The sequence below is a fragment of the Manis javanica genome, chromosome 14, assembly GCF_040802235.1.
Source record: "Manis javanica isolate MJ-LG chromosome 14, MJ_LKY, whole genome shotgun sequence".
NCBI classification, from domain to species: Eukaryota; Metazoa; Chordata; class Mammalia; order Pholidota; family Manidae; genus Manis; species Manis javanica.
The window spans coordinates 61,271,316-61,289,582 of record NC_133169.1 but is presented as its reverse complement, the minus strand read 5'-3'; the positions used below and the strand labels follow the sequence as shown (position 1 = coordinate 61,289,582).

The 18,267-nt window shown below is 39.3% G+C and overlaps 1 protein-coding gene across 2 annotated transcripts in view; it reads left to right on the top strand.

Annotated features, from left to right (window-relative positions):
• The window catches only part of PRDM6 (PR/SET domain 6), a 150,743-nt gene that overhangs the window by 1,196 nt on the left and 131,280 nt on the right, over positions 1-18,267 (top strand). The gene's annotated exons all lie outside the window — the stretch shown is intronic.

Genomic DNA, 18,267 nt, shown 5'->3' with positions numbered 1-18,267 from the left:
TGGCCTCCTCGCAGAGCGTTGGGACCCCGGATGGGTTGACTGTACTAGATAATTGGCCTCTCACTGAGATGATTCAAATTGGGTATATAATTTTTACAAAAATTTAAGAATTATGTTTATGGAGATTATTTAATGATATGGGGAAATGCTCGTTATATTTTTTAATGGAAAACTCAGATTGCAAAACCACATAGAAATTCTGATCTCAGCTGTGAAAATAAAGATATAAAGGCATCTTTGAAAATGGAAAGAAATGCACCAAAACATTTATAGTAGCTATGGTGATAGAACTGTGGATCTTTGTTTTCTTTGTGATTTTCTGATTTCCCAGCTGTTGAGAGCATGTAAGTGTTTTATAGTCAGGAAAACGTTATATTTAAACTCAATGCTTTTTGAATTAGGACTTTAAATAACTTTTTAAATTTTAGAGTAATAGCCTGGTGCCTTTCCTTTTAAGCCGAGTTTTCTCTGGTAAGCAGATAACATTCCAACCATGTAACTAAGTGTAGATCTAAAATTACATTGGAACCATTTGTTATATTTAAAAAGAAAGACTGCCACTTTTGAGGGGTGGCCAGAATACTTCTGAATTATTTTGATATTCAGTCTAATGAAGGCTTTCCTTTTCACCTTCACCCCCAATAAAGAAAGAGGCCCCCTTTTGTAGCAAGCAAAGGGTATCAGAGCACTGATCCCATTGAGAGGTTGTATATATTTGTATTCATGACTGTAACTGCTTTTGTTTCTCTCCATTACCAGACTGTAAGCATCACCAGCGTGGGGAGCATGTCTGTATTTATTCCTTTTGGTGACCCAGATCTAGTACAATGCCTGGTAGATAGTGATTTCTGGATAAATACCTGTTCAGTGAATGGATTTGTCTAGCTACTTTTTAAGTGTCATTTTATTGGGAAACTTGGTACAAATTAAGAAAAGTGCATAAAATGTAAATATCAATGAACTATCACAAAGCAAACCCAACTAGACCCACCACCCCACCTGTAAATACATGAAATATTCACCATTTCTCTAACTCCTCTTGTACCCACTCCCAGTTACAATTACTTTCTTCTCCCCAGACTAACCACAATCCTGACTTCTTCCATTATGGTTTAGTTTTGCTTTAACTTCATGTGAATGGAATGTTATGCTATGTATTCTTTTGCTCAAATTGATGTTTGTGAAACTCATCCACTTTTTTGCATGTGGCCATTTCGGTGACTCGTACAAGGTAGGGGTCAAATTCAATTTTTTTTCCATATGAATATCTACTTGTCTCAGCACAATTTATTAAAAAGCCCCTCCTTTACTCACTGCTCCATAATGCTACTTCTATCATGGAACAAATGTCCATACATGCACGGACCTGTTTTAGGCCCTCTCTTTTGTCCATTGGCATATTCGTCTGTCTTTGTGCAGTACCATATTGTCTTACTGAAAATAGCTTTACAATGAGTCTTCATATTCATTAGTACAACTCCTCTCATTTTGTTCAACAGATCCTTGGGTATTCTTGACACTTTCCATGTCCATTTAAACTTAAGAATCTACTTCGCAGTTTCCATAAACTGTGATTTTGATTGGGATTGCATTGCATTGATAGATCATTTTGGAAAGACTTGACATAATGTAATACTCAGTAATACTGAGTTTTCCAGTTCTTGAACATGAAATATTCCGCCATTTATTTCCATCTTCTTTAATTTCTCAATAATATTTTTAAATTGTCTGCCTAAAGAATTTACACATATTCTGTTAGATTGATTTCAAGGATTTGGGGTTTTTTTATGCTATTGTAAATTACACCTTTTTAGAGACTTTTCCTGTTTGTTGCTACTATATTGTGATAAAAATGATTTTGTACATCAATCTTGAAGAGACCAACTTTGTTTAACTCATTAATGCTAACAATTTATCTGTGAATTATTTAGGATTTTCTACATAGACAACTGTATCATCCATGAACAATGAGAGCATTCTTTCTAATTTTTATTGCTTTTTCTTGCCTTATTGCATTGATTAGATCTGTTCAAAAGGAAATAGCAACTGGGGGAATCCTTCTGTGTGTTAAATTGTGTCCCCCCAGAAAGGTAGGTTGAAGCCCTAAACCCCAAAATCTGTGAATGTAACCCTATTTGGAAGTAGGGTCTTTGGAGATGTAGTCAAGTTAAGGTGAGGGTGGGCCCTCCTCCAGTATGAGTAGTGTCCTTATAAACAGACATGAGACAGAGACACATGCGAAGGGAAACACCAAGGGGAGGCAGAGTGGAGCAATGTATCCATAAGCCAAGCAATGTCAAGGATTGCTGGCAACCACTGGACGCCAGGAAGGGGCAAGGCAGGGTCCTTCTCTAAGGCCTTCAGAGACAATATGGTCCTGCGAAAACACCTTGATTTCAGACTTTTAGACTCCTGAACTGAGACAATACATTTGTGTTGTTTGTAGCAGTCCAGTTTGTGGTGTTTCTTTCCAGCAGCCCTAGGTAACTAATAAACTTGTCTTGATCCCAATTCCAGAGGGAAAGCTTTCAGTATTTCACCATTAATTAGTCTGATCTTTGCTGAGGATTCTTTTGGGAGAGGATGTCTTTTTTTTCAATTTAAGAAAATTCCTTTCTAATCCTAGTTTGTTAAGAGTTTTTCTCATGAATTTGATCATCATCATTTACTGAAATCATCTGAAAAAAACAGGTGGTTTTTGCTTGGTCTGTCAATGTGTTGAATGGCATTGATTTTCGAATCTTAACCCAACTCTGCATTCTGGAATATGCCCAACATTTATCGGCTTTTCATATATTGCTGGGTAGTTCACTCATTTTGCTTTTTTTAAAACAAACGTGCCAAAACCTGAAAAAAGGATTTTTCTTGAAGTTCAGGGAAAAAACAGTCAAGTGGCTCTGGCTTTCCAGTTCAGACCATGCTAATCGCCAATAGTCCATTTTAATGTTAATGGGTAAGTTCCCTTATCTTATATTCAAGATATTTGCATCTATATTCGTAAGTCAGACCAGCCTCAAGTTTTTCTTTCTTGAAATTCCCTGTCAGTTTCTAGATCAGGGTGACTCTGGCCCATAACCATGAGTTGACATATAGCAGCTGTCTTTCCCTGCGCTCTGAAAGGTTTTGTGAAAGATGGGCAGCATTTCTTCCTTGAATGTTTCACGGAGGCCATCAGAGCCTGGAAATTTCTTTCTTGTACACTTTCGAGTTACAGGTTTAATTTTTTAAGCAGTTGAATGATTATTTAAATTATTCTCCCAATTTTCACATGTAGTATTTTTTTTTGAGAGGGCATCTCTCATATTTATTGATCAAATGGTTGTTAATAACAATAAAATTCTGTATAGGGGGGTCAATGCTCAATGCACAGTCATTAATCCATCTCAAGCCTAATTCTCATCAATCTCCAATCTTCTGAAGCATAATGAACAAGTTCTTACATGGTGAACGAATTCTTACATAGTGAATAAGTTCTTACATGGTGAACAGTACAAGGGCATTCATCACAGGAACTTTCGGTTTTGATCACGCATTATGAACTATAAACAATCAGGTCAAATATGAATATTTGTTTGATTTTTATTAAAACGAATAAAATTTATTCGTTTTTAATAAAATGTTGAAGTGGTAGGTAGATGCAAGATAAAGGTAGAAAACATAGTTTAGTGTTGTAAGAGAGCAATTGTAGATGATCATGTGTGTGCCCGTAGACTATGTGCTAATCCGAGCTAGACAAGGGCAATAAAACATCCACGGATGCAGAAGCTTTCTCTCAAAACGGGGGGGTGAGGTTCTAAGCTTCACCACTGTTGTTCCCCGATTTCTCACCTGATGGCCCCCCTGCAACTGTGCCTGTCTTAGGCTGTTCCTCCTTTGAGGAATCTTACCCGTCTCTGGCTAACCAGTCATCTTCCAGGGCCATACAGGGAAATGTAAAGTTGGTAAGTGAGAGAGAAGCCATATTGTTTGAAAAGGTTAGCTTTTTACTTCTTTGCAGATTTATGCCCTGTGGCTCACATGTAGTATTTTTTGAGGAATTGATCTGTTTCCTTTATATTTTTATATATATATATATATATATATATAAAGTTGTTCAGTATGTCTTTTTATAACCTTATAGGTCTGTAGAACTTATGATAAGGTCATCTTTTGTGTCTGACATTATTTATTTCTTTTTTCTTTTTCCTTCAGCAGCTTCACTGGGGAGCTGGTGATTATATTTGATTTCACTTCATTAGTTTATGTTTTTAACTTATATTATTTCCTTCTCTCTCTTTGAGCTTAATTTACTGCTATTTTTCTATCTCCTTGAGATAGATTACTCTCTTTTTTAAATTAATTAATTAATTAATTAATTTTGTCATTAATCTACAATTATATGAAAAATATTATGTTTACTAGGGTCCCCCCTTCACCAAATCCCCCCCACAAACCCCATCACAGTCACTGTCCATCAGCGTAGTAAGATGCTGTAGCATCACTACTTGTCTTCTCTGTGTTTCACAGCCCTCCCCATACCCCCCCCATTATACATGCTAATCGTAATGCCCTCTTTCTTTTTCCCCACCCTTATGCCTCCCTTCCCTCCCTTTCTCCGCAGTCCCTTTCCCTTTGGTAACTGTTAGTCCATTCTTAGGTTCTATGATTCTGCTGCTTATTTGTTCCTTCAGTCTTTCTTTGTTCCTATAGTCTTTGGGTTTGAGGTGAGTCTTTTGTAAGCAGCATAGAGATGGGTCTTGCTTATTTATCCATTCTATTATTCTGTGTCTTTTGATTGGTGCATTCAGTCCATTTACATTTAGGGTGATTATTGAAAGATATGTACTTATTGCCATTGCAGGTTGCCAAAGGTTCAAGGTTAGCTTCTTTAGTATCTTACTGTCTAACTTAACTCACTTATTGAGCTATTTTAAACACTGTCTGGTCATTCTTTATTTTTCTCCCTTCTTATTCCTCCTCCTCCGTTCTTTATATGTTGGTTGTTTTATTCTGTGTTCTTTTGTGCTTCCTTTAACTGCTTTTGTGGGTAGTTGATTTTATTTTTTGCCTTTAGTTAGTATTTGGTTGGTCTGCTTTCTTTGCTGTGATTTTATTTTCTCTGGTAACATCTATTTACTCTTAGGATTGCTCCCATCTAGAACAGTCCCTCTAAAATACCTTGTAGAGGTGGTTTGTGGGAGGCAAATTCCCTCAACTTTTGCTTGTCTGGGAATCGTTTAATCCCTCCTTCATATTTAAATGATAGTCGTGCTCGATACAGTATTCCTGGTTCGAGGCCCTTCTGTTTCATTGCATTAAATATATCATGCCATTCTCTTCTGGCCTGTAAAGTTTCTGTTGAGAAGTCTGATGATAGCCTGATGGGTTTTTCTTTGTAGGTGACCTTTTTCCTCTCTCTAGCTGCCTTTAAAACTCTGTCCTTGTCCTTGATCTTTACCATTTTAATTATTTTGTGCTTTGGTGTTGTCCTCCTTGGGGCCTTTCTGTTGGGAGTTCTGTACACTTCCATAGTCTGATTGATTATTTCCTCCCCCAGTTTGGGGAAGTTTTCAGCAATTATTTCTTCAAATACACTTTCTATCCCTTTTTCTCTCTCTTCTTCTTCTGGTACCCCTATAATGCAGATATTGTTCCTTTTGGATTGGTCACACAGTTTTCTTAATATTGTTTCATTCCTGGAGATCCTTTTATCTCTCTCTGCGTCAGCTTCTATGTGTTCCTGTTCTCTCGTTTCTATTTCATCAATGGCCTCTTGCATCTTATCCATTCTGCTTATAAATCCTTCCAGAGATTGTTTCATTTCTGTAATCTCCCTCCGGACATCATCCCTTAGCTCTTGCATGTTTCTCTGCAGCTCCATCAGCATGGTTGTGAACTTTATTTTTAATTCTTTTTCAGGAAGACTGGTTAGGTCTATCTCCTTCTCAGGGTTTGCCTCTGTGATCTTGGTCTGTATCAATTTCTTCTGCTTTTCATGGCGATAGATATATTTGTGGGGAGTTGGCTCGTGTGTTGGGTAAGAGGAAGTCCCTTCTTGCCAGTTTGTGGCCTTCCTCTCCTGGGAGAACAGCGGCCTCTAGCGGCTTGTGCTGGGCAGCTGCGTGTAGACGGGGCTTCTGATCATGCCTGGCCTCTACAGAGTTTATTTAGCTCTGCAGTTGCTGTGGGCGTGGCCTGCCTCAGGCTGCTGCTCCAATATGGCAGAGCTGCGTCAGAGGGGGAACAGGCGGGAGGCTGTTTATCGTGGTGAGGGGCCTTTGAGCTGTGCTGCAGGGGTTTGGGCACCCAGAGTTCCCCTGGATTCCCAGCTGCTGGGCTAAGTGTCCCGGGACGCTTCCATCCAGCTGTGGGGTCCCTGTCCCTTTAAGACTTTCAAAAAGCACTTGCTTTTCTTTGTCCCCGGGGCGCCAGCTGTAGGGATCCACTCACAGGTCTTACTGCCCTGTTTCCCTAGTATCCAGGACCCCACGCATGCACTGTGTCTGTGCTCTGGTGCGGATGGCTAGGACTGGGTGTTCAGCAGTCCTGGGCTCCCTCTCCCTCCCTGCTCCAACTCCTGTCCCACCAGGAGCTGGGGTGAAGGGCACTCGGGTCCCGCCGGGTGGGGGCTTGTATCTTACCCCCTTCGCGAGGCGCTGGGTTCTCTTGGGTGTGGATGTGGTCTGGCTATTGTCCTGTGTCTTCTGGTCTCTCTTTTAGGATTAGTTGTATTTGTTGTATTTTCAAAAATATATATGGTTTGGGGAGATTTCCACTGCTCTACTCAAGCCGCCATCTTGCTTCTCAGTCTCTTTTTTTTTTTTTTTTTTTGACTTAGTAATATGCATTGACATCTCCTCTGTAACCTTTCAGGGCTTGAGAACTTATTTCTTTTTATCACTGAATAATACTCCATTGTATGGTGTCCACTGCTTATCCATTCTCCTACTGAAGGACAGCTTTCAGTTGCTTTCAGGTTTTGGCAATTGTTAATAAAGGTGCTATAAACACCTGTATGCAGGCTTTTGTGTAGGCACAAGTTTTCAGCTTGTTTGGGAAAATACCTAGGAGAGTGATGGTTGGATCATATGGTAAGAGTATGTTTAGTTTTATAAGAAACCAACAAACTATGTTCCAAAGTGGCTGTACCCGTTTGTGTTCCCACCAGCAATGAATGAGTGCTGCTGTTGTTCCACATGCTTGCCAGCATTTGGTGTCAGTGTTTCAGATTCTAGCCATTTTGCTAGATGCATGGTAGTAGTATTTTAGTTTTTAATGGTGTCTTAGCCAAATTCTTTTTTTAATCCATGAATATTGCAGCATCCCTGAGAAGAAAAAACCCTGAAAACTAAGACAATGAGGTTCCCCCCACCAATTTATTTAAAGCAAAAATGAAAACAAAATAGTTTACCCATTTCTCCTACTTCCCACCAATGGTCACCACCAATCTGTTGTGAGTTTAGTATATGTTTATATATGTATAAATTATAAAATTTCCCTTAATAAGCTTAACTTTAGATGATCCCCACAAGCTTTGATGTGTACTATTTTCATTATTATTCAGTTGAAAACATTTCCTAATTTACACTTTTATTTTTTTAACCCATGTATTATTTGGAAATGTAATATTTTGTTTTCAAAGCATGACTTTTAAAATATCTTTTTGTTAGTGGTTTCTAGCTTAGTTGTATTTGTGATGAGGGAGCATACTCTATATTATCTCATTCTTTCAAAACATGTAGTGACTTATGACATAGAATCTGATCAATTTCTCTGAAACTATTCCCTGTGATTTCAGTGCATCCTGCCCTTGATAGGTTGAGTAATCTATATATGTGTCCATTAGATCATGTTTGTCAATCCCATATTTCATATCTCTATCTTTACTGACTTTTATCTGCTTGTTAAGAGTTACTGAGTTATAGTATATATGTGAAAATCTCTCATTATGATTTGTAGATTGTCTATCCTCTTTGTAGGTTCTGTAAATTTTTTCTTTATGTGTTTTTCTTTATCTGTTTTAAGGCAACTTTGAGTATAGACAAATCTAATACTATCTTTCGATGAATATTTTGTCATTATGAAGTGTCATTATTTTTAACAATGCTTTTTACCTTAAAATCTGGTACTACTATAACTTACCATACTTCTTTTGGTTATTGAATGCCTCATTTATTTTTTTCTGTGGTTTGTTCGATCTTCCTGTGTTTATATTTTAACATCTATCTCTTGTAAATACCGTACAATGGTTTTAAATGAAGCTTAGTCATCTTTATCTAAATAGAATATGTAGCCTAGTTACATTTAATGTATTTACTTATATGTTTAGATTTAAATCTAATCTCTTAGTATTTCCTCTCTATTGATACCCTGTTTTATGTTCTTCTTTTTCTTGCCTTATTCTGATTTGATGGTTCAGATTTTAGTATCCTATATTCTTTCACTACTAGTGCAATAGTTACACATTCTTTTAATACTTTTTCAGTAGTTAGACTCAAGATTACAACACACAGTCTTGATTTTTGAAAACCCAATATTACCTACTTTTACTCTCTTTCTGGATATTAACCTCAGGACACTTAACCTCCATGTGCCATCTGGAATTTTATGCCATTCTCATCATCATTTTATTTTTACCCCTACAACAAATAATCATTCTTGCCTAATAAAGTTGTGTGCATTTAGATTTATCCACATATTTACATTGTCATCACTATTCATTACTACCTGTATCTACTTTATCTACATCATTTTCTTCCTGCCTGAAGAACTCCATTTGGTATTTCCTGAAGTGCTAGTGTGCTGGTGAAAATTATTTTATTTCTGTTCATCTGAAAATATCTCTCTTGAAGAATATTTTTGCCCAGTATAAAATTATTTTTCAGTAGTATGACTATGTCATTTCTTTTGACTTTTAGCTTCCATTATTTCTATTGAGAATCTGCCATTAGTCTAATTGTTCCTCCTTCTAGTGAAATCTGTATTTTTTCAATCTGGATGATTTTGATATTTTCTCTATATGTATGTTTTTTAAGCAATTTTATTCGAATTGGCTTAAGGGTAGATTTCTTTTTATATTCCTGCTTGGGATTCATAGGGCTTCTTAACTCAGTCTTTAACTTTACAGTCACTTATAATCAATCTCACTACTTAATACAATTCGCATGCATTCCTGTATAGTCTCTTCAACATGTTTCAAAAGCATTAGAAGTAATATAATGAAAGTATAAATTGTAAAATTAAAATTGCAGGTAAAATATAAGATAAATGCTAAATGGTTATGTTATGTATTACATGTATGCAAATGTATTACATGTATAAATTAAAAGGGATTAGCTAATCTGTTGGCAGTTACCTTTTGTACTATCAAAATAAAATATATAAAATACCACTACACATCTATTTTTATAGTTTGCTATTTTTGTTGTGGTAGTTTTGATTCATCACAAAGAAGGACTGCTTGTATGTTATTTATTAATGGTTATGGATACCAGACTGTACAGTTTTATCAGAGAAGTTTTTTTCCTAGTGTATCGGAGACAAGTTTTAGATCGCCGCTACTTTTAAAACAAATGTAGCCCTTAAAGTTCCATTTCAGTGTCTCTTATAACCCATTATTTTTTGTCCTCTGTGTTTTCTCCTCATTTATGTAAATAATCTTAGCTGAGTCGTGTATTACCTTGTCCTCCAACTACAATGAAACTGGTACAAATACTTTCGTTAAATTAAATTTGCATTTAGCGAATATATGTGTAAGGTTTTTGTTAAATATTAGCTGTTTGAATGGTGAGTTTCTGCCTAGGAAAGTTCTTTCAAGTGTTAGGATGAGGGAAGTGTGCAGTCACCTTGTATCATTAGGAGGCAGTGGGGTCTACTGGCTAGAACTTGCAGGCTGGGGCTATGTTACTGTCCTTGTCTTTAATGCCAAAGCACGTTTTTGTGGAGCTAATCATCTATGCAAATGTTCTCCCCTTCATGGACTGAGCCGGCCAAACTTTCAGTGCCAAAGTCTTCAAGGAATTAAAAAGTAACCTTGCTTTTATTTGCCAACCTAGACAAAGTTGACCAGAGCTCTTAATGACTGGTGATGCCCCATTCTCAAGCTCCTTGAGCTCCTTCACCAACCATAGAAGATGCAGTAACACTGACATTTGTTGGCAATTAACCCAGGCTGGTCACTGAGGTACAAAACGAAGATGCAAAGATTCCTGCTCTCAAGAAACTTCAGAGGAAGGATGCGTACACGAAGAGGATTGAAACCATGTGAAGTAACACTTGTTGTGTGACAATCAGTGACCCAGAGACATTCAGCCCCTTGAGAATGACTGCTGACGAGAAATCTGGCCTTCAGTGAGTTCCCGTTATGAGAAGGCACCTTGCGTACAATATCCCCTTTAGCCTTGTGAGGTGGACAGTGTTAGAAACTGAGGAACTGAAGTTCCTCTGAAGCTTTAACAGGCTGCTTCTATGAAGTTCAAGTGTAATGGAGATTTCACAAATACCTAACAACATAAGTGATCAAAAATTTAGGGAGCAGGGAAGCATCGTTGTATTTGAGTATGATACCTGGGAAGTCATCTAAAGTGGTGAGCAAGTGAATATGGTTCTTGCAAATTAGAGTGAAGTAGGAGATGATTAAGCATTAATTATATCCCCTCAAATTAGGGAAAATCCATTTAAGTGAGGGAGCGAAAGCAAATGCTGTGAAGCCCTGAGGGTTTCTGTTTTGTGCTGCATTGATCGGAGCACTGGGTGTGTCTGCCTTGACAGCTCAGGCAACCTTTTAAAAAATTCTTTGGAGACAATCTTATTTTATTGATCTGTATGCTTTTGTTCTCTCCTCTTCACTGTTATTTACTACACACCAAGGCAGTCAACTTTTAAACAGCGTTGGTATAAATGTTTGTTCCTAAACCTTTGCTGATACTTGTATTTTATGTAACTTAAACAGCTTTAAGTATGGGTCTATTATAATGAATAATTTTGAGCAAATTAATTTTTCTTATGAGTCAATTAACATAAAACCCTAGAACCCAAAAAGAAACTAAAGAGATTTATAAGCATATGAAATGCCCTTACCAGATACTGTTGAAATAAATAATCCAAGGTCAAAGGAACATTTGTGAAGTCACCACAAACCGATTTACCTACTTCAAAATATGTTTTGTGGGACTTTATCATTCTAGATATTATGCTTAATTTAAAAGTTAAAACACAAATTAGCTCTCACTTATTGCTAAGACTTACTGTGTTTAGGAAAACCTACTATTGCAGAGAAGAGAGAAACCTACTTTAAAAACCTCTATGTCATTTGCATACTTGGTAATAGAGATTGCCTGAATGATTTTTCTTTAAAAACTGGTAATTTGGGAAAGCTCAAATTACTGGCATTTTGAAGGGATATTAAAAGACTTCCAGTATTACTGGTTTAAAAAAAAAATACCCAATTGGGAGTCCAATTGCTGAGCAACAGTAGCAGTAGTGAAATTGCTGAGCAATTTCTTCTTGGCTGCAACTTGAGATATAATTAGTATCCTCAGAAACAAATATGCCTCCCACCACCACCAAAAAAAGTTGGCAAAGTAAAATTGTGGCATCTCTATCCTCGTTAAAACATCAGATTGACAAAGTCCATGTACTACTCTGTTTCAAAAAGTTCCAGCTCCTTTAAACATTGGCATTCTTATCATGTGGTGCGTTTGGTGCTGGCCCCTGGCTAACAGCGTCTGCTGTGGCTTTCTCCTTGAATATCTTTCCTCCATCATGATGCTGATAAGCCAGTGGCTCCTAGGATTTCTGGTCAAGAGCACAGGGCAAGATAGAAAGCTGATAGCACATATTTGAAATTGTTGCAGAGAACATTCTTTCTCTTCCTGTTCCATTTGCTTGTTTGTTTTTTCCTATTTGAGGTGAGGTCTAAAAGATATGTAGCTTCCAGATTGAGCCTGGGCATCAGAGTGGTGGTTTAATATGCTTTCCTTGGAGAGAGAAGGCACTGATATTGTAAATCTAGCCTGTATTCAGTGTCATAGGGCTAGTCCAGAGCCATAAAATTATAGAGTCAAATATAAGATAGACTGTAAGCCAGTTTTGACATCAATCTATACAAACAAGGTAATGAATTATTTTAGGAGTGAAAACAAAATTCTTAATTGCTCATTAACCATGTGGCTTTAAGTATGGGTCTATTATAATGAATGATTTTGAGGAAATTAATTCTTTTTGTGAATTTTTTTCACAATAGAAAAGGTTAAAATTCAGGAAAATAGAAGGAAAAAAAATCTTCAAAGCCCCAATCCTCCAAAGTAAGTACTGTTAATGTTCTGGTGTTTTTCCTTTCAGCCTTTCAGTTACTCTGCTCATCCAAATTTGCATTTTATTGTTTCATTGAATTCAACTAATGTAATGCTCTGAGATGTCTTTTATAATGAGTTAAGTTCTGTGTTTAAAACATGTTGTTGGAAGGCATAAGTTTACAGAAGTGAAAGAGTACTAAGTATTGTCTCTCCTGCAGTAACAAAAAAAAAAAATCTGCAGAAGAAAAAGATTTTCAAATTTCATCAGCACCACACAATAGTTTTCAAATGTGGCAACTGAAAATCCAGTTTGAAAAGGTAGCCAGGAAAAGGAAAAAGAATACCAGCGTCAGCGCAGAAGGGTGTGGAGGTACTGTCTGTCCAGGCGGGCACTCTGAGTCAGTCCCCACCTGCTCCCAGGGCTTCACCAGCCCCTGTAGATCTCGGCCTGCCTGGCCCATGCTGCTGCCACCAGCCAGGCCACGGAGGAATGTGGCAGGGGAATGATACGCCCTGCCCCATCTGCCTGCTCCCAGAGTCTCACCATATCCAAACAGGAGAGCTTTAATCCAGTGCCTTTGGCTTGCAGATAGGAACACCAAGGTCTAGGGAAGGGAAGTGGCTCTGCACAGGCTGGTGCTGTCGCCAGCAGCGGTATGCAGGGGAGCAGGCCACTTGTCCACCTCTGCACAGCTGCTCTCTATGCCCCAGCTGCCAGCAGAGGACTTCCTGGCAGTGATGGCCACCATCAGACCTTTTTCAATCATAAGTCCAGATAAAATTTTTAAATAGGGGAAAAGCAGGAGTTTTACCTCCCTTTCTACCAAGGGTACATCATAAGGTGATTGGAATAATTCTGAAAAGCCTCTTAGGTTTCCATTTAGTGAGGGAACATGCCAGAGAAAGATGGAAACTACGAAGTTTTCAGTAACAGGGCCCAATAAAGTCCTTCAGGCTTGATGTAAATCCTGGAATTCCAGACTCCTCTGGCTTGAAGGGGCTTTATACAGGGGATGGTTTTTGTTATGAGTGGATGAATTTTAAGCTAGGGTTTAAAAAAGATGAAGGAGATTATTAATTCCATCACCAAGAGGTTACTTAAAATTCCTGCTTTCAACTACATGTGTTGCAAAAAGAGTTTTTCAATTTTTCTGAACTCCAAAAAAAGAAAGTCGAAAATTATTAGTCAGAATGATGGTTATGTTTGTGTTGTTAAGATGATGGGTACTGAATGTGGGATCTGTCATCCCTGCATGCTTAGCTGTATCAGCTCCAGACTTACCCATGCAGTAGATTGTTGAGTGACCACAGATCCCACCCCATCCCAGTATGCACTCTCTCGGCGTGTGACTTCACTGCTCATCTCATCCAGAGGTGGCATCCGTTTCTCCACCCCCTTGAATTTGGCCTGGCCTTGTTTGCTGTGACCTGTAGAAGATGGTGGAAGTCAGGTGGTTTGAGTTGCTATGCTTCAGCATCAAGTGCTGCCTTTCCTTATTGGAGTCCTACAGAGATGCCACAAAAGGCAGTGGGTCCAGCCTGCAGGAGGTTGAGTGGCCACACGGACCAGAACCAGGCACCTCAGCCAGCTCTGACTGCCAGACCATGAGGGGGGCCAGCTGAGGCTTCCGGCCCAGCCACCCAGCCAGCCGCCTGCAACTGGGGCTGAGTGAAGGCAAGACCAGCAAGCATCTGCCTGGCCAACTCACAGAAGTGTGAGAGAGAGTTAAGATTTTGGGGTGATTTGTCGCACAGCAGTAGATAACTAATACACTGTCACAATCTTTTAATCCACAATTATGATACTGGAGCTTATTTGCTTAAAGGAATCTTTACAATTCTTCTGCAAGTTTCTGTGGCTCCTCATGCAGAGAGACAGACTCTTTGTAAGGAAAGCAGTTACCTTTCTTAATAAAAGAATACTCCAGTTTCCCATGGTTAGGAGTAGAGAGGATCTCGTATAGGAAGGACTGCTCCCCCTTTTCTCTCTCATCATATTACCACCCTGGCATGGATACAGACTCAGCCCCAGCTGAAGCTGGACCTACACACACGCACACCCTCCAAGATGATGCAGCAAAAAGGGTGGATTTAGGATTCAAGCCTAGCAGACTGGCTCCTGAGTCTTGTTCACAGCTACGTTCCACCTCACAGTCATGGATGGTGGCTCTGGATGTGATGTGGCTGCCTTAGAAGCCCTTAGGTACCACCCCTTCTATGTGGATTTCCTGCTGCACCAGCTCCTTTTCTAACTCCCAGCCTGCCTCCCTGGCCAGACACTGTCTTCCCTCACCCGCTAGGAACACCTTGTTCTCTAGACTCCTAGAGCCCAGGCCTGAGGGTGGGAGCTTCTTGCGCCCCAGGTGAGTAATGTGGGGAATTCCCAACCCATTTGGCATGGGGCAGATACTGTAAATGCTTCTCCACACTCCTTCCAATTTCCCCCTCATTTTCCTCCTGTTACCATGGAGGTTCGGATGCTAAAACTACATTCCCAAAACTCCCTGGTAGCTAGTCTCTGCAGGTGACCTGGCTTTCACAAGGAAGACATACTACTTAGGATTAGGAAGCAGAGATGACAATTGTGAGTTGTGGTTCTTTAGAGAGTGGTCAGATCTGGCAAGTGACATGCATGAGGCACCTGATTGCCTGGTCCAGGTTTGCTGGAGATTTTTGAGCCCCTAGTGTCCAGGGTATGGTGGATGCTATTGGCAGGGAAGTTTCGCCTGAAGAGTCTGACAGAGTGGCTAGCCATTTCTCCTGGCTTCTTTGAAACTGGCTGAGTAACCACCAAGCCCAGTTCTCTAGCCTTTCCAGAAATTCTATGAAGTACCTGATATAAACCCCTCTGCTTTAACTATCTTAACATGGATTCTACTGTCTGCAATCAAAAAACCTGACCAATAGAGGATGATCTGCACCTGCAACCATAGAGTGGCCCCTGCAAACAAAGCATATTGGAACACATCAGCCCACCCTCCATATGAGTAGCTGCAAGGGCATCTCCCTTTGAGTCCAATTTCCACCTGCCAGCTCCAGTGAAGAGTGGAAATTCAGAGGTCACACTGGGGAGGGCAGGTGTGAGGCCATCAAACCTGGTTCAGATAACAAATGTTGGGTCCGAGTCAACCCACAAAGACCTCAGGTCTTAGCAAACATCATCAAGAAAATCCACATCTGAAGAGTAAGATCAAGTTGGTTGGAGAAGCAAAGCCAGGCTACCAGGTCCAAATTGAGTTTTGTAGACATCATTTGGCTGTGTCAGGGACCCTTTATGAGGAACCCTAGCCCGCACAACAAACCTGGATGTACTAATCTTAGTGGCACAATATATAGCACATGTCTTAAAATATAATTGGTGACCATTTTCCCCTGTGGTGAGGAAACGAGGAAATAGTATCTCCTACCCAGATATCAGAATTTTAAGAGATTATTCTTTAGATCTCTCACCTGAAGAATGACATAAATTTCATACTGATTAGCTAATGTTAGATCATGAATATTTTTTGGCTTAAGATGTAAAGTGAATCAGAGTTAATTTGACCCAGTCAGCTGATAACATTATTACATGAATGTTTTCATTCCAAGTGTTACTTTAGTTTATGAGTGAGATAAAGTAGAGCCAGTGGGAAGAAACAAAGGCAAACCAGAGTCAGGTTACTGCTTCTGATAAGGCAAACTGTCCCGAAGAACAGGGGCCTTTCTCTGACTTACAAGGGGTGGCAAGGTTTTTAAAGGGGAGTCAGTCTCATGGGATAAGGAGGGTATAGTTGCAAAACAGCTTGTTTGTCTAGGTAGTACCCTGAGCCCCAACTCAACCCCCATGGCATCCACCTGGCCCTGAGAGAGGGATCTCGTCACATCATGCCTGGCATCAGCTGCATCTTCCCAATGGCAGAATGACCAGTCTTGGAGATTGTTCCTCCTTAGGGCTTCCCCTTTATCCTCTTTGCAATGCAGTGAATGTGCTTTTTTAAAAAAAGTTTTTAGTAAGCATGCTATATTTGACTAAAGATTTTTCTTAAACTCCTTCCTCTTGCCCAAATTCTTCTAGCTCATTCTGAGATGCCAGTTATGGTGCCCTATGGTGCAGGTGTCTGACACTGACTCATTAGCAGGTCTCTGTGTAACTTGGTGGAGAGAGAGACCTAAGGAGAAATACAGGGTGTCCCTGGAGATATCGGTTGTTGGGCACTTCTGACATTTTAATTCTTATGTCTTTAATGAACAGACGCTGAAAAAGCCATTACTCTGAGTCCATACATGGACTGCATGACCGTAGATTGGAGTAGATTTCAGCTATCCTACAGAAAATACAATAAAGCCTTTTGTTCTTTACATAAAATTCATAAGGGAACTGAGCAATGCATGTTATTTTGTTGTTGATTTTTATTTATTGAAGTGTAGTTGATATGTAATGTATTGGTTTCAAGTATACAACATAGTGATTCATTGATTGGTCATTTTCAACTTTTATTAGTACACATATCAATGTCAGGTTGTTTTCTGGAACTTTCCCCTTAATTACTTGTTTTTTGCTCTATGAGAGGGATTTAGTCTACATTTATCTTCTTTTTTTTTTCCTAGTCATTTCAATTTTCTTTGTTGCAAGTTGCAATTTATAACATCATGCACAATAAATTAAAATTCTCTCTCTTCCCTCCTTTTGCAACCATTTCTTTCTTTCAAAATTAAGAACATTTGGTTATCACCTCATGGTTTTTCTGATATAGATAGTTTAGCTGGATAAGATGGTTACTTAGGTAAATATCATAATTTCCTTTTTCATATCATCTTGAATTACATACTTTACACAAGTAGCACAAATGTTTATAATGGAGCAGAAGAAAACACAGTGGAGTGTCCCAGATGATGTGATAGATTAAACTTATTTATCTAATTTTGCTTCTTTCTGACACCCTGTGAAAACTACAGGAAAGAAATTTAAAACAAATGATTAATCCACCAGGGTGGCTACGACATATATAAGAAAAACATTTTGTAAATTGGAAAGCAGATGAACAGGAGGCATCTTAGCCATTGCAGGAAACCAAATCCTCAACCTGGAGTGGAGAAAGCTGAGGACCACCCTGGTCTCTATGCACGGTCCTCAGCAGGCTGGGGCCTGGCAGCAGCAGGGACTCTGGAGCCCATGGGGGAGGGCTGGGGTGCAGAGCAAAATAAGCAGGCCTCATGAGAGCTGTTGTGAAAGTGAATCCAGCCCTTGGCTAGTGCCCCCTCCATCCTGGGTACCAGCTCCTCGCCCAGCCATGCAGGGTGCAGAAGGGCTACTCCCTGCATTGGGTAAACTGAGGATGTTTGCATAGTGGGTGGGGGTATCCGACAGTGCTAAGGGTGGGGCTGTCATATCAAAGCCAGAAATTAAGCAAATGTTTATACACTCAGCTTTTTCTCCCAGAATACCGAAAGCCAGCCTTTTAACTTCTGGGCGAGAGAAAGAAAAGCATTCTGTTTGGAAACTGAGCAGCCCTAGAAGAGAGGCCTAAACCCACTGATATCAAAAGCTCCCCAACAAACAACCCAGCCAGATCATTCTGCAGTGAAGCTCCACACGGATAAGCCCAAACCAAACAGCTCACTTCTTCCAGTCTGCTTTCTAGGTGCCCAAGCCAAACAGAAGCAGACAGCCGTGGATTGCCGAATATCATTAGGATGTCACTAATTCTGCAGTTGGAAGTTAAAATGAACCAATGGGGAAAAAAGCGATTTGGAGAAATCAGAAGCAGTGCAGAGAGAAGAAAACAAGAAAACAAAGCGAAACACCAAAATGATCATTACTATCCTAGAGAGTTAAGAGAAGATACTGCATGTAGGAAACACAGGATATTAGCCAAAAATACCAGATTCCAGTATAATAAAACAAAAATCCCAGAAATTTCAAAGAACAAAAACTGATTTTTAGAAATTGAAAGAATAATAGCAGAAATGGTATTGGGTTGGTTAGAAATCTTGAAAAAGAAAATTGAGTAAG